This window comes from Nyctereutes procyonoides, unplaced genomic scaffold (genome assembly GCF_905146905.1).
Source record: "Nyctereutes procyonoides isolate TBG_1078 unplaced genomic scaffold, NYPRO_anot_genome, whole genome shotgun sequence".
NCBI lineage: Eukaryota > Metazoa > Chordata > Mammalia > Carnivora > Canidae > Nyctereutes > Nyctereutes procyonoides.
In genome coordinates this window covers 21,478,526-21,493,352 of record NW_026575141.1, presented here as the reverse complement: position 1 = coordinate 21,493,352, position 14,827 = coordinate 21,478,526, and the positions used below count along the sequence as shown (strand labels likewise).

Sequence of the window (14,827 nt, the reverse complement as noted above, 5' to 3'; positions counted from 1 at the left end):
GCCCCCTAATAACATTTTAGAATGAGACTTATTGTCTATATTTTACTCATAAAGACACAGCCTTAGAGAGGATCAATGATTAGTCTAGTGGTTCCTAAACTTATGTGCATGTTGGGAAATAAATACTAATTTATTAGTATATACGTGTCAAAAAATACTAATGCCTGTATCATAGCTTTAGAGAATGAGATTTAATTTATCTTGGGTGTGACCTGAGTTATGGCATTTATTTAAAAAGAACCCCTGTGAATCTAATTTGCAGACAAATTTGGGGAACACTGGACTAGCCCCAAAACACTTAGATGGTAATTAATGAGACTAGCATTTAGGCATTTTGATGTTAATGCTTTATGTTTGGCATAAAGATCAAAGACAGTAATTAACCTCAACTAAGACTTCTTGAGTTTCTCAATAAAGCAGGATTTCCAAATTTCTCTGGCCATAAGAATCACTAAGTTGGATTTAAAAATACAGATTCTTAGAGGACCTTCCACAGAATTTTCTGATGCCATAGATTTGGAAAGTTCCTGGGGAATGTGCATGTTTCCAAGTTATTTTAGTCTGTGTGGACTGCTATAACAGAACACCATAGAATAGGTGGCTTATAAACAACAGAAATCTATTTCTCACAGTTCTGGAGGTTGGCAAGTCCAAGATCAAGGCCCTGGCAGGTTCAGTGTCTGGTGAGAACCCACTTTCTGTTCTCTGTTTGTAGACGGCTGTCTTCTGTATCTTCACATGGAGAGGGAGCTCCCTGGGATCTTTTTTTTATTTTTATTTTTTTTAAGATTATTTATTTATTTATTCATGAGAGACACATCGAGAGAGAGAGGGAGAGAGAGGCAGAGACATAGGCAGAGAGAGAAGGAGGCTCCATGAGGGAGCCTGATGTGGGACTTGATTCCAGGTCTCCAGGATCACGCCCTGGGCCGAAGGCAGGTGCTGAAGCGCTGAGCCACCCAGGCATCCCTGGGATCTTTTTTATAAGGGCTCTGAATTAGCTCTCAAAAAATCATCACATTAAGAATTAGGCTTTAACATATGAATTTAGGGGCATGTGAACATTTATAGTTTATAGCACAAGTGCTTACATGATTTTTAGGACAAAATAAGAGTGGAAAAAGACTATAATAAGTAATATCACACTATCAATATTATAATCATTAGTATTGAATATAAAAATTTTAAATTATTAGTACTGAATATCAAGGTTTTATTTTTTTTAATACCAAGGTTTTAAAAATGGTTAAGAACTAATGGAGAAACTTAAACAAAACAGAGCCAAAAGAAATAATAGGTCACCCCAACTCAGAGAAGTGTATACAAACCATTGTGTATACAAACCTAGTTGTACACAAACCATTCAGCGATTCAACAAATTTTCATGGGTGAGTTCATTGATGAATATCTAATATAGTACATCTAAGGCACACTGGTAGATGTGCTGAAGACACACAAATGAAGAAGGTGGAGTCTTGGCTGTCAAAGACCCTGATTGCCTGTGTGCATCTCTTGTGGAAAAATGCAAACTGCTTGAACTGGCTCTGGGTTTTAAGACCAGTAGTCTTTATTTCCCTATTTGAGAAAGTTTTCCTTTCATATTGCTTCAGTGAGCATTTAATGAGAACTTTAACAGGGATTTATAAGATACAGAAAGTGTTGGGGTAGCAGTGGTGGTAGTGAAATTAGAAGGGCCAGGAGTTACTGGGTACTCTGAACTGGGAGCTGAGGAACACCTTCAGGGAAAGTCTGGCCCTGGCACCTGGAGATAGTGATCATTCTTGAGTGAATGAATTTGGGGTGGGGGAGTTGTTGACAAGGATGTGTGGGGTTAGTGAACAGGAGAGGACAAGCAGAAGAAATCAGTGTTGGCAGGTGAGCAAGGCAAATTAGAACTGATAAAGGTGTTGAATTTCTTGATTAGGCATTTGATTTTGATGTAACCTTTGGAAGATTTTGTAGTTGGGACTGAAGCCAGACTATCATAATAGAGTTTAATTAACTTCGTACTTAAAGAGTAATTGTAAGGCATAGATTCTGTTTTCTATTACTTTACACATCACCCTCCCCACTCCAACCCAACATAACCCACCACACCTACACAATCACACACATGCACACATGCCCAATTCTCAGCTTAAAGTAGATACAAAAACAAGTACTTAAAATACTTATATTGTAACAATCTTCTTTTTTTCATATTGTGAACAATCTTAACTAGCTTAGTGTTAGTCTAAATGTACAATCATGGAAGAAAAAAAATTTTAAATTCCAGACAAGAAACAGCTAGAGTTGGAAAAGCAATGAAGATAAATAAGATCAAGAAAAATGGACAGGACAGCTGAGAAATAGTAGAAAAGAAACTACAGTTTCTAATAGTGAATCATAAATTTGTAATGAATGGGGATTTAACAATTAATTGAGTATATGAGGTAAATTACTAGAAAGGAATTCAAAATAATTTTGAAGCTTTTAAGCATGCCAAGATAAGTAAGAAAAAGAGCTTTAGGAGGAAGATATCTTTAATGTAAAGTCAATTCATAATCCTCTCTTGCCATTCAAATCTGGACAACCTCTAATCCCCCAAAGAGATACAGGGATTCCCAGAACCACTTTAAGATTTTCCAACTCCAAATGCCTTTATGCATATTTCTTATAACCAGCTCAAGATCGTCACCCAGGAATAAAGTCACTTTATTGGAAAAAAAGGAAGAGCTTGAGCCACTGAATGGGTTCCCCCCAATTAGGGAGCATCCAAGCTTTACCTAAGCAATTCACATTTGTCATGGTGACAGCAGCAAGGAGAAAGGAAGCCATGGACTTTTAGCACTTGGAGGAAGCTTAAAGTTTAATCAAGAGATTAGAAGAACAGAAGATAAAATCATTAAGGAATTTTATAATACAAACCAGTAGAAGATAAACCAGTATTTACATTTCTTTTTTTCTTTTTTTTTTTTTTAGTATTTACATTTTCAAATGTGAGAACTTCTTAGTTTCTTCTAGAGTCAGAATTTAAATCATCCCAATTTTTGCAAATTGTAAAACACTATATGTACACTGCAAAAAAGCCAAACATTTACTAAGGGTATAAATGAACCCCCCTGCCCCCACTTCCAGCCGCAGCCAAAAAGAGATCACTCCCTGGAGACAGCCTCTGTTAACATTTTAGTGAATATAAATACATAATAAACATAAAATATTGACTTAAATAGAATCATATTTCACAGTGTTGTGAAACATTTAAGAAATGTCTTGACCTTATTCTCTTTAACAGTTGTCAGCATTCCAATATGTAAATATACTAAACGTATAATTCAGTCAACTAATCCTTACTTTAGATGGACAATTTACTGTTTTCAAGTTTAACTTTATAAACAGTGTTCTGATGTTCATCTTCATAGGTTTACTTTTGTACACTCAACTAGTTATTTCTTTAATAACTAAAAGCAGAAATGCAGAGTCCCAGGTATGCACAATTAATATTTTGTATGTATTGCCAAATTTCCCTTCATAAAAGTATGTAAAATTTTTGCTTCTATCCTCCATTTGAGAGCCTGTCAGTGTCTGTTTTCCCATATCCTTATCAAGCCTGAGTATTGTTTTTCATGTCTGCCAATACAATATATGAAAATGCTTTCAGTTGAAAAAAATTATTGAAAAATAGTCTATTTTTCATTCTTACTAATTCAATTTCTTCTTTTACAAGCTATTTGTTTCTGACATTTCAGTTGAGTTATCCAGAAGGACCTTATTCAATAGATTCTCCTCAATAAAAAAAGCAGTAATACATAGTAATCCAGAAAATACATATTGCAAGGTTACTATTAATTCATTAATAGAGGGACTTCTGATCAAGATGGAATGACAGGGGCCAGATTTATACCTCCCTCTAAAAGCACTAAAACAGACAAAATGGCATTCAAAATATTGGATATTAAGAAAAAGTATTTCTCTCTCCCTCCTTCTACCCAAGTCCCTGGCAACTGATTTTTTTTTTTTTTTTTACTGTCCCTATATTTTTGCCTTTCCAAAATGTCATATAGTTGTAATCATACAGTATGGCCTTTTCAGACTGGCTTTTTCCATTAGCAATATGCTTTTAAGGTTTTTCCATGTCTTTTCATGCTTGATAGCAAATTTCTTTTTAACACTGATTACTATTCCATTGTGTGGATACATCACAGTTTGTTTAGCCACTCACCTATTGAAGGACATCTTTTGGTTGCTTTCAATTTTGGGCAATTGTGAATAAAGCTGCTATAAACATTCATATGCAGGTTTTTGTATGGACATGTTTTCAACTCATTTGAATAAATACTAAGAAGAGCAATTGTAGGGTCGTATGGTAAGAGCATGTTTAGTTCTGTAAGGAACTGCCAGACAGTCTTCCAAAGTGACTGTACCATTTTGCATTCCCACTAACAATAAATGAGAATTCCTTTTGCTCTACATCATCTCTAGCACCTGATGTTTTCAGTGTTTTGGATTTTAGCCATTCTAATAGATGTGCACTGGTATCTCATTGTTTTATTTTGCAATTTTTAGAAGATTATTTATTTATTTGACACAGAGAAAGAGCAAGACCACAAGTAGGGGGAGCTGCAGACAGAGGGAGAGGAAGAAGCAGGCTCCCTGTTGAGCAGAGTCTGACTCCACTCGGGGCTCAAACCCAGGACCCTGGGAACATGACCTGAGTTGAAAGCAGATGTTTAAAAAAAAAAAAAAAAAAAAAAAAAGCAGACGCTTAACCAACTGAGCCACCCAGGTGTCCCTAATTTGCAATTTTTTAATGACGTATGATATTCAGCCTCTTTTTAAAATACTTATTTGCCATCTGTATATTGTCTTTGGTGAGGGGTCAATTCAGAATTTTTGTCCATTTATTGTTATTCATTTTCTTTGAATTTTAATATTTCTTTGTATGTTTTGGATAACAGTCTTTTATCAGGTGCCTCCTGAAAATATTTCTCCCTTTCTGTAGCTTGTCTTCTCATTCTCTTGACAGTATATTTTGTAGAGCAGAAGCGTTTGATTTTAATGAGGTCCAATTTATCCATTTTTTTTCTTTCATTGAATATAACTTTGGTGTTGTATCTAAGAAGTTGTTGCCATATCTAAGGTTATCTAAATTTTCTCCTACATTATCATCCAGAAATTTTATAGTTTTGTATTTTATATTTAAGTCTATGATCCATTTTGAGTTAATGGTTGTGAATGATATAAGGTCTGTGTTTAGAAGGCATGTAGATGTCTAGTTGTTCCAATACAATTTGTTTAAAAGACTATCTTTTTTCTGCATTCAATTGCCTTCATTTCTTTATCAAAGTTTAGATGACTATATCTGCAGGTGTCTAATTCTGGGTTCTCTATTCTGTTCCATTGATCTATTTGTCTAATCTTTTGCCAGCATCACACACTCTTGATTACTGTAGCTTCATAATAAGTCTTGAAGTCAGGTGATGTCAGCCCCTTGACCTTCTCACCTTCAATATTGTGTTGGTTATTCTGGGTATGTCTGAAGTTTTTCACAGTTCAAATTAAATAGAAACCCACAGCACCAAAAACCTCAACAATCCCAAAGCTACAAGAAAAAACAATACTGAGGACATCATAATCAAATTTCTTAGCTCTTAAAAGTAGCAATATGGAAAAAAAATCTTAAAAATCAGCCAAAAGAATAAAAGACATAGAGGAGCAAAGATAAAGATGACAGATTTTATGTCTGAAACAAACTAGAACACAACACAGCAACAGCTTTAAAGCTCAAAAAAAAAGTCAAATTCTTTACCAGTGAAAAATATTTCTTTTTTTCTTTTTTATTTTTTTTGAAAAATATTTCAAAAACAAAGGTGAAGCAGACTTTTTCAGATGTACAAAGCCAGAAGATTCATTACCGACATATCTGCATTTCAAAAATTCATTAATGATTTTGTTTTGTAATCACATCATATATATTTCAATAATTGCTATCTTTATTTATCAAAGAGAGTTTTTAGATTTTATTTATTTCTTTATTTGAGAGAGAGAGGGAGAGAGAGAGACTGAACACAAATGGGAAAGCGGGGGCTGAGAAAGCAGCATACCCCCTGGCTGAGCAGGGAGCCTGATATGGGGCTCAATCCCAAATCCTGACATTATGACCTGAGCTGAAGGCAGATGCTCAACCAATTGAGCCACGCAGGTGCCCCAACAAGGAGGGGTTTTGTCTGCAGACATTACTTATTAGAGATTTGTACCCTATGATCCTTTATATTAACACCAAAGTCCCTCATATTAAGGCTCTGTGACCCACAGATGAGAATCCTTGTTTTAAAATATAAACTTTATGAAAAATGAAGATCTAATTCAACATCATGGAGTAGATGGATTAATTAGGATAAAGTCTAGGTTGTAATATTATTCCAAAACATAGTGGCTTACACAATACTGAATTTTATTTCCTTCTCATTAAACAACCCATGCAGGAGGAGGGCAGAGTGGCAGATCAGGTGGCAAGTGTCTTGCCATCCTCAATATATTGCCCTCACCTTCACGGCCAAAGGTGATCCAACCAGTGGGAAAGGGGCAAAACAAAGGTGAGGGTATGCTTCTTTTAAAAGTATCTTTCAGTCATATCCTATTGGCTAGAGCCTTGTCACATGACCATACCTGAAGCCAGGGAAGCTAGCAAATCTAGTCTTCAGCTGGGAAACAATGTATACTCAGCTGAAATTTATACTACCATGGGAGAAAAGGGGAGAATAAATATTGGGAAATGGTTAGCAGTCCCTGCCAAAGCAAATTTGTGACAGAGGTAAAACTAGAAAAGGAAAAGTGCATCTGATTGGGAGTTAGGAAATATGGTTGATAGTCCTAATTCAGCCTCTTACCCCTTGATTAAGCCAAATGTTTAGCTGATGCTTCACCTGAATTACTTTTACTATGTACACCAGGGTTCTTAGTTATTTTTTTAAACTGTTCCTGTGGAGAGAGGGAGAGGGAGACTAAAGATCTAGGAAGTTCCATCCTCAACTTTCAGTTAAGTCCTATTCCTTACCAGACAGTGATTCTTTCAGGGATAATTATGAAAGAATCTACCATAGAGGACATAGTCTCATGTATGAGATCAGAGGCACAGCTCTGAACTCTGCACTGAGGTCGGCCCAAACCCCAGCGCTGTTCCTAGTGAGGCAGGATTACACCAGATGGCACATGACAAAGTTCCCTACCTACAGTGATGATATCACCAGCATTTTTCTTGCAGAAGTTCCAATGGATAATACTGGGAGTACAGAGGTGGGCATTATTCACCCAGAAATCTAAGATGGTGTACTGCTTTTACTACTCAATGTGAAATAAACCTCCTCTCTTCATTGAAGCCTTAATTTTGAAGGGAAAGGAAGTTACTTTTAATTAACACAAGTTAATGCTATTGATTAAACTTTTGTTCTATTTTCATAAGTGCACACAAATTTGCTTAAAGACAACTAGCACTGCTGAGAGTTTAACAGCTTTGTTTTGCTATGAGAGAGCACAAATGATGACAAGAATTACACCAAAATTGGTCAAGATTGTTGAGTACAACTAATTCTCTTTAAATATTACACGATACAGGGAAAAATGACTTCATTTTGCCAATAAAATTTAGTTTAAGTTTTATTTAAATTTCTATCACCAAAAAAAAATAAAAAATAAATAAATTTCTATCACCAATAAAAATCAGACAATAAGTTTAATGATAATTTTTAAAACATGTTTTTTTCCATTTATTCTTACAGATTATCTAACATTAATTTTCCAGTAACTCAAGGAAAAGTGATTTTTGTCTTATTAATGAGCTAAACTTGGAAGAGATTTATATGTACAGCTCTTATTAAATACATTGATAATAATAATAGCTTCAGCTCTATCTTAGCATCTTACTCTAGAACAGGTATGTATATATGATGCTCTCAAAGATGAGTCAGAAAGCAAAAGGATTTCAGAGCAGTAGGCAACTATAATTATCTGTCTGGATGAATGGTAAGGCACTTATTTGCATTATGGTTCCCATTCACCAAAAGAAAGAAAGGCATTCTTCCTCACTTGCTCATGTTGGCTGAGAGCATAAGGGGCACTCAAAATGTTAAAAATACATATTAAAAATATATTATCAACAGTCCACTAAATATTGCATTGTATTATTGTGTTGTATTATATATAGTGTTAAATGTAGATTAACAGTTTTTATAAGTATGTTCATACACTACCTTATACAAATGTATTGAGAGAGATATATATGTGTATGTGTATACATATATACACTCTAAATGATCACTAATCTACTTTCTGTCCTGTAGATTTTCCTATCATATACTTTTACAAAAATGTATTCATATAATATATGGACTTTTATGACTGGCTTTTTTCAATTAGCATGCTTTCAAGGTTCATTCAAGTTACAGTATGTACCAGTATTTATTCCTTTTCACAGCCCAATAATATTTTATTATATGGATATAATACATTTTGTTTACTCATTAATCCACTGAGGAACAGTTGGATGGTTTCCACCTTTTGACTATTTTGAATAATGCTGCCATAGACATTTGCATGCAAGTTTTTTTTGTGGACACAGGTCTTCATTTCTTGATATACCTTGGAGTAGAATTGCTGGGCCACCTGGTAACTCTGCTTAATCATTCAGGAACTGCTAGACTGTCCTAAAGTGGCTGCATCATTTTATATTCTTACCAGAAATGTATGAAGGTTTCTACTTTTTCACATCCTTGCCTGGATTTTAACTTTAAGCAATATTGCTTCGCTTAGAATGGTGAAACAGAAGGAGAGGAGGGCAATACCCTGATGACCTATCAGACGCCATGCCAGCTCTGGACTGCCTACTTTCCAATTTCCATAATCTGAGAAAAAATAAACCTTTATCTCATTTAATCCACTGCTCTTCTGGGTCTCTGTTAATGAGAGCCTAACACAATTCCTAATTCATGTGGTTCAATTAACACATCTTGAACCTTGGAACCCCTTGAAAAAATCATTAAATTGAATATGTAATTTTTCTGTGGAAACGTTTTGTCATCCTGTTACATTCTGGAAAAGGTACATTACTGCATATCTTCCTTAATTTCAGATTCCATCATTCAATAACTATTCTCTTAGAAGTTGTTTCAGGTTCTCAACAGGTTTCAGGTTCTGTGGGTGCTTTGTAAAATTGAAACAACTGGATATCCAGAAACAAATGGAAGTTTATGGATGGAATAATTTTTTAAATGGAAAGGAAAAGCCTTCATTGTGGTGATGCAGAATGGGCATAAGTTTTATTATTTCCTTCCTGAAATATCCTAATGTTAGGAAAAAAATAACCATGATAAAAAGTCATTTAAAGATTTATCTTAACCTCTCTGAGAGCCCAAGGAATTTCAGTGCCATTTGGACCAGAGAGGGCTTGTATCACATACCTGTTCACTTTTAGACATTGTCTTCAAAGCCACTTTCAGCATCCATGATAGATTGCTTGACTCGTGGCCCAAGTTTTCACCTTGGCATTTAGAAAAGTAAAAGGAAACCTGAGTAATTAGTTACATAAATCAGTTTTCTCATTCACTTCCCCCAGTACTTGTATTTCAATTATATGCATTTTGAGGCGATATTGTGAACATACCATCAACCTGCCATTCTACTGGCTCTCTTGTAACAAATTTAAGTATTTTCCACAAAGCCAGCCTTTGATAAATAGGGTTTCTAATACATTTTCATGTAACTAGTAAATCAACACTAGTGGAAAGGAGAACATTACAACGTCAGGAGATTTTGTGATCTATTTCTCAGTGTTTCGAACAACTGATTGATACATTCACCCAACATTCATGGAGTACCTACTATGTTAGAAATAGTACTTCATTCTGGTAAAAAAAAAAATAATTTTTCTTTTTAACTCCTGATAATACGTTTTTACACATTATTTAGTGGTTCTTGGAAGCAAGTATTTTAAAACAAAATAGTTGTCTTTCTTTTGCAAAGAAGCCCTTGTTGCTCATTTTAAAGAGTTTTGTATTTGTCTTTTTTCCTTCTTGTAAAGAGCAAAAATAATTTGGCTTGGCATGTATTGTTAACAGGTTACCTTGAATGCTTTTTATAAAACCCAAATATATAGGAGCAATGTTGTCTCTTCCAAAGTTTGTCTTGAATCTCAGCTTTTCAACAACTTGCTATTTTGTAGATCATATTAATTCATTGTTTATTTGTAAACATTTAGGAAGGGCTTGATGTTTGCTCAGCTTTATATTTTGTGCCATACTAGGACAGGCTCAAATACATCTATGACAAACAAAATCCCCAAAGAATATATCCAGACAATAATGTCAACTTTTAAGGTTATGTAAATTTCTGGAGCTGTACCATCTTACAAACTTTCTTTTAAAATGTCAACAACACCTAAACTTTATTCATCGTGGCTAGGCACCTTTCTATCTTGAGATTAAGCTAAACCTCTCATGGTTCAGACAACCCTGGATTCAAACCCTTGCCCAATATCCTATTAGCTAAATGACTTAAAGGCGCTCTAGGGAGTGTCTTATCTGCAAAATAAGAATAACTTTATCTACAGCAGTGGGTTACAGTAACAACTAAATGTAAAGTATATAGCATATGCCTGGCACATAGCAAACAGCCCATTCATGTTTGCTGTGGATTTCAGATTTGTTTGCATCATTACTCAATAACCACCTTTCATTCCACTCTGTTAAATTGTTCCAACCAGGGGAGCCCAGGTGGCTCAGCGGTTTGGCGCCGCCTTCACCCCAGGGCATGATGCCACAGTCCTGGGATCGAGTCCGACGTCAGGCTCCCTACATGGAGCCCGCTTTTCCCTCTGCCTGTGTCTCTGCCTCTCTTGTGTGTGTCTCTCATGAATAAATAAATAAATACAATCTTTAAAAAAAAATTGTTTCAACCAGTGACTATTCTATGAACTTACTTATAAATCTATAACATAATCAGGGATTGAGCCATAGCACATTGGGACTGCTTTTTAGCATAGATGATTTTAGGAAGCACCTATTCCAACACCTTCTCTTTGTGTAATCACCTCAAGGTACCCTAAAAGCAAGAGTTTGGTGGCTTATTTTTTTTTTTCCCGATAAGGCAAAATCACTACAACCGTCAATAACTTAAGATTGAAAGATATAGGGATCCCTGTGTGGCGCAGCGGTTTGGCGCCTGCCTTTGGCCCAGGGCGCGATCCTGGAGACCCGGGATCGAATCCCACGTCGGGCTCCCGGTGCATGGAGCCTGCTCCTCCCTCTGCCTGTGTCTCTGCCTCTCTCTTTCTCTGTGACTATCATAAATAAATAAAAAAAAATTAAAAAAAAAAGATTGAAAGATATATGATTGTATGGGAATAAAACACACACACACAGAGTTGTGCTTTCCCCACACATCCTTTCTCCTTTAAGTTCAAAGTTGACTTCCAGATGACAGGCCCCTGTAACTCTTCTTAGCATTGAAGTCATGAAGTCTCCAGTCTCCTAAAGCCGCACAAATCTTAACGTGCAGACAAGCAGGACGCTCCGCGCTCAGCACGGAGGCACCCGTGGAGCGTCGGCCGCGGCTCCCACCTGTCGGCCAGGTCATTGTGACGCACGCGCTCTGGCCACGTGGAACACCTGCGGGAGAGCAGGGGCGGGGTCACCCCGGGCGGCAGGTCGGAGCGGGGGCTGCCCCAGGAGATGGGGGCCGAGGAGAGTCCCCAGGGAGGACAGACAGAGGGAGGCTCACCCCCCCATCCCAGACCTGCCCCCCCTAAGGTGAGGCCTTCGCGCCCTCGCTCCTCCGGGAGCCGGGGTCCTGCGGGAGGGGTCCCCGCCCCGGGCGTCTCCCGAGGATGCAGGGGGGGGGGCGGCGTCTGCGGGGAGGCGAGGCCGCCCGCTCCCCCCGGCCGCGGCGCTGCGCTGCGGCGCGCACGGGCTCCGCGGGCTCCTATTCCGGCGGGCGGCGAGCGCCGCAGGAAGGGCCGGTGCCTGCGCTCCCCCCGCCCCCTTCCCTCGCCTTCTGCTGACGCTGACGTCGGAGGAGGGAGCCGGAGGGACGCTCCGACCGCGGCCGGGAGGCTCCTGGGGGCCGGGGCTCCGAGGTACCTGCCCTCCGGGGGCCGGGGCGGGGGCGCGCCGGGCGGGCTGCAGGCTGCAGCGGGAGACGCCGGGCGGTCGGGGCGCCGGCCTGAGGCCGCCGGGTGACAGGCGGGTCCCCTTCCCCTCCCCCGCCGCCCCCCGCGGGCCTGGGCAGGTCTGGAGGATGCGCGCGCCTGAGAGCGCGCGCCGGCCCCGGGGAGCGGGGTGGGGGCGGTCGGGGCGCCGGCCGCAGCTCCAGCGCCCGCGCCCGCCGCACCCCCAGCCGCTCCGGCCGGCCCCGGGGCCCCTTCTGGGCAGGGTCTGGTGCGTGTCCGGGGCTGACTTGTGGACAAGTTCACCTGCCGCGGCGCCTGGCGGCTGCTGTTTCTCTCCGCCCCGTGGCCCATCTTTGGCAGAGGTGGCAGGGAGCAGATGGGTGCCTCTTTGTAACTCCTGGAGCCGGGAGGCCTGAGCTTGGTCTCCCGCAGGCGAGGTGCTCAGCAGCCTTGGACCCCACTGGGGCAGGAGCCCCTAAACGGGCAGGTCGCTGCAAACCCGGCCCGTTTCCTTAGGGTGCTACAGGCTCCGCCTTTCCTGCCTTCGGGCTATTGCAGCTCCTGCTTCCTCTAGAAGCGGTCATATCCTGTTATTATGTCTGCCTTTGCCCAGAGGCCCCCTCCCCTTCCATTAACCTCCTCACTCCTCACTGTCTTTTTTTTTTTTTTTTTTAAACCTGGATTGTCCCCAAGGCCCCTCATCTTCTCTTTGGGGGTCTCAGAAGTACTGTGCCCTTTTGCTGGGAAAAGGCATTAACTACCTGGTTGGGGAGATTTACAGTTTAGAAAGAGAATCAGGTTCTTTTCTGTTTAGATAGCTTAAAAAAAAAAAAAAATCAGCATGAGAAAAGGTGCCGGGTAGCAGCCTTAGAAACTGAGATCTGGTAACTTCATAAAAATTATGAGGGCCTGGAAAATATATCACCAGCTGGATTGAGAATGATATTGAATGTAGGAAGAAAGGCACATAAGGCATTGGCCATTAAGGTCCTATAAATTATGACTCATTGCAAACATGTTCATGTCCAAACATTACAGTAAAAAGGCTCTCCAGAAAAATCTCAAATTGGTTTCTGTGGACCTTTAATTTAGATTTTCTGAGATCTGAACTGTTGGGGTTAGGGAGTGAAGTAGGAAATACTTACTGGTTTGAGATCGGTGCTCCAGACTCAGTTTCTTACCTTCTATTTAAATCACATACACAGCCTAAAAATACTTTTAAGTGGGTTTTCAAACCAGTTTCTTTTTAGGTTTCAGTCTTTATTTTTGAAATGTCTTGCATAAAGAATATCAGAGGGACCAAATCAGTTTATGATTAATAGTTCAAACATCACGGTTTGCTTTTAGACTACTATGTATATATTTAATTACTGGAGATGTGGCTTTCTAAATGTACCATTTTGCATTATATAGGTAGATAATTCTATTATTAAAGATGAGTATTTAGAAAACAACAGTTAAGCAACCTGAGGTTTAAAACACTGTGGATACTCCACCCATGGATCATGAAATGGTAAAGGCACTGGGTGGTAAATGCCTAGACAGTTTATTTCATAGCTGTGTTTCCTCCACTTGGTACACTTGAGTATCTGACTGATTTCCCTGAGCATCTTTATTGTCATGCATTTCTCTCCATGTCAACTTTATGATAAATACAGACAATTTTGTTACTTGAAGGGAAATCTTCAAGATTGCTGCACTTTCAATGTATTTGACTAAACAGTACTTTTTTTTTTTTTTTTTTAAAGGTGCAGGCAGTTTTATTAGAGGCAAGAGAAGTGTGGTAACTGTGAAATCACATGGCAGGGTCAACCTGTGTTGGGGTGAAATTTAGGGTTACAGAAACCTCATATAATAGAAAGTGGGAAAGTTGATAGGCGACAAGGGTCAGAAAGAACTGTTCCTTTTTATTGGTTGAGCTCCACAGTTAGAAGCCTGATGGTAGGTGGCAACATTTAGGATCAGTGCACTGGTACGGATGTCCTTTTTATTCCATCTGTATTATTAGATTTACGGGAGTCATAGTCAAAGATACTATCTGCATGTTTTTGTTCATGAGGCATTATAGATCACTAATTAATTAACCTTATCTCCATCCTCACCCCCATCTAGAATCTGCCTTAGGAAAGTTTTGAATTTCAAGAATAATATGAGAAAATATTTTTTCCCTAAGCTGTCACATTTTGTACCACAATCATCCCTAGTATCATGGAGGACGTGCAAAGGACATGTAAGCTTTGAATCCCAAAAAGAACAGGATTGGAACCCTACCTGCAGCACGTAAATAGCCATGTGACTTTGAGCAAGTAACTTATGCTCTCTATGTTAGCATTTTCTTATCTATAGAGTAAGACCATACACCTTGTTGAATTGTAGTCAGAATTAGAAATAATATATTTAAATGTTTTGTACAGTAAATAGGACTTCAGTAATAGTAAATTATTCTTTTACATGCTAAACATATGTACTGTCCTTATCTGAAAAGGATGCTACTGCTTTTCCCCCTGGGATAGGAAATGTGTTCCAATTTGGTTTTGAGTAGTTCAAGTGTTTTGTAGCAATGCTAAGAGCTTGGACTTTCTGGAATACTCCCTGAGGCTGAGAGATTCAATCTCTCGTCCTGGAACAAAGCAAAGCTAATTTGTTCCAGTGGGGATAGATCTTCCAACCCTCTGCCACTCAAATGTG

The 14,827-nt window shown here is 39.0% G+C and overlaps 1 protein-coding gene across 8 annotated transcripts in view; it reads left to right on the top strand.

Annotated features, from left to right (window-relative positions):
* Window positions 1–11,676: 11,676 nt before the first annotated feature.
* ICA1 (islet cell autoantigen 1) overlaps window positions 11,677–14,827 on the top strand; it is a 144,292-nt gene continuing 141,141 nt past the window's right edge. For 3 of the 8 annotated variants that reach the window (XM_055307570.1, XM_055307572.1, XM_055307573.1), the window contains exon 1: window positions 12,031–12,106. The gene's annotated coding sequence lies outside the window, so the exon portion shown is untranslated. Of the gene's footprint in view, window positions 11,781–12,030; window positions 12,107–14,827 lie in introns of those variants that run through there. The other 5 variants (XM_055307568.1, XM_055307566.1, XM_055307563.1 and 2 more) reach the window with 4 other exon arrangements.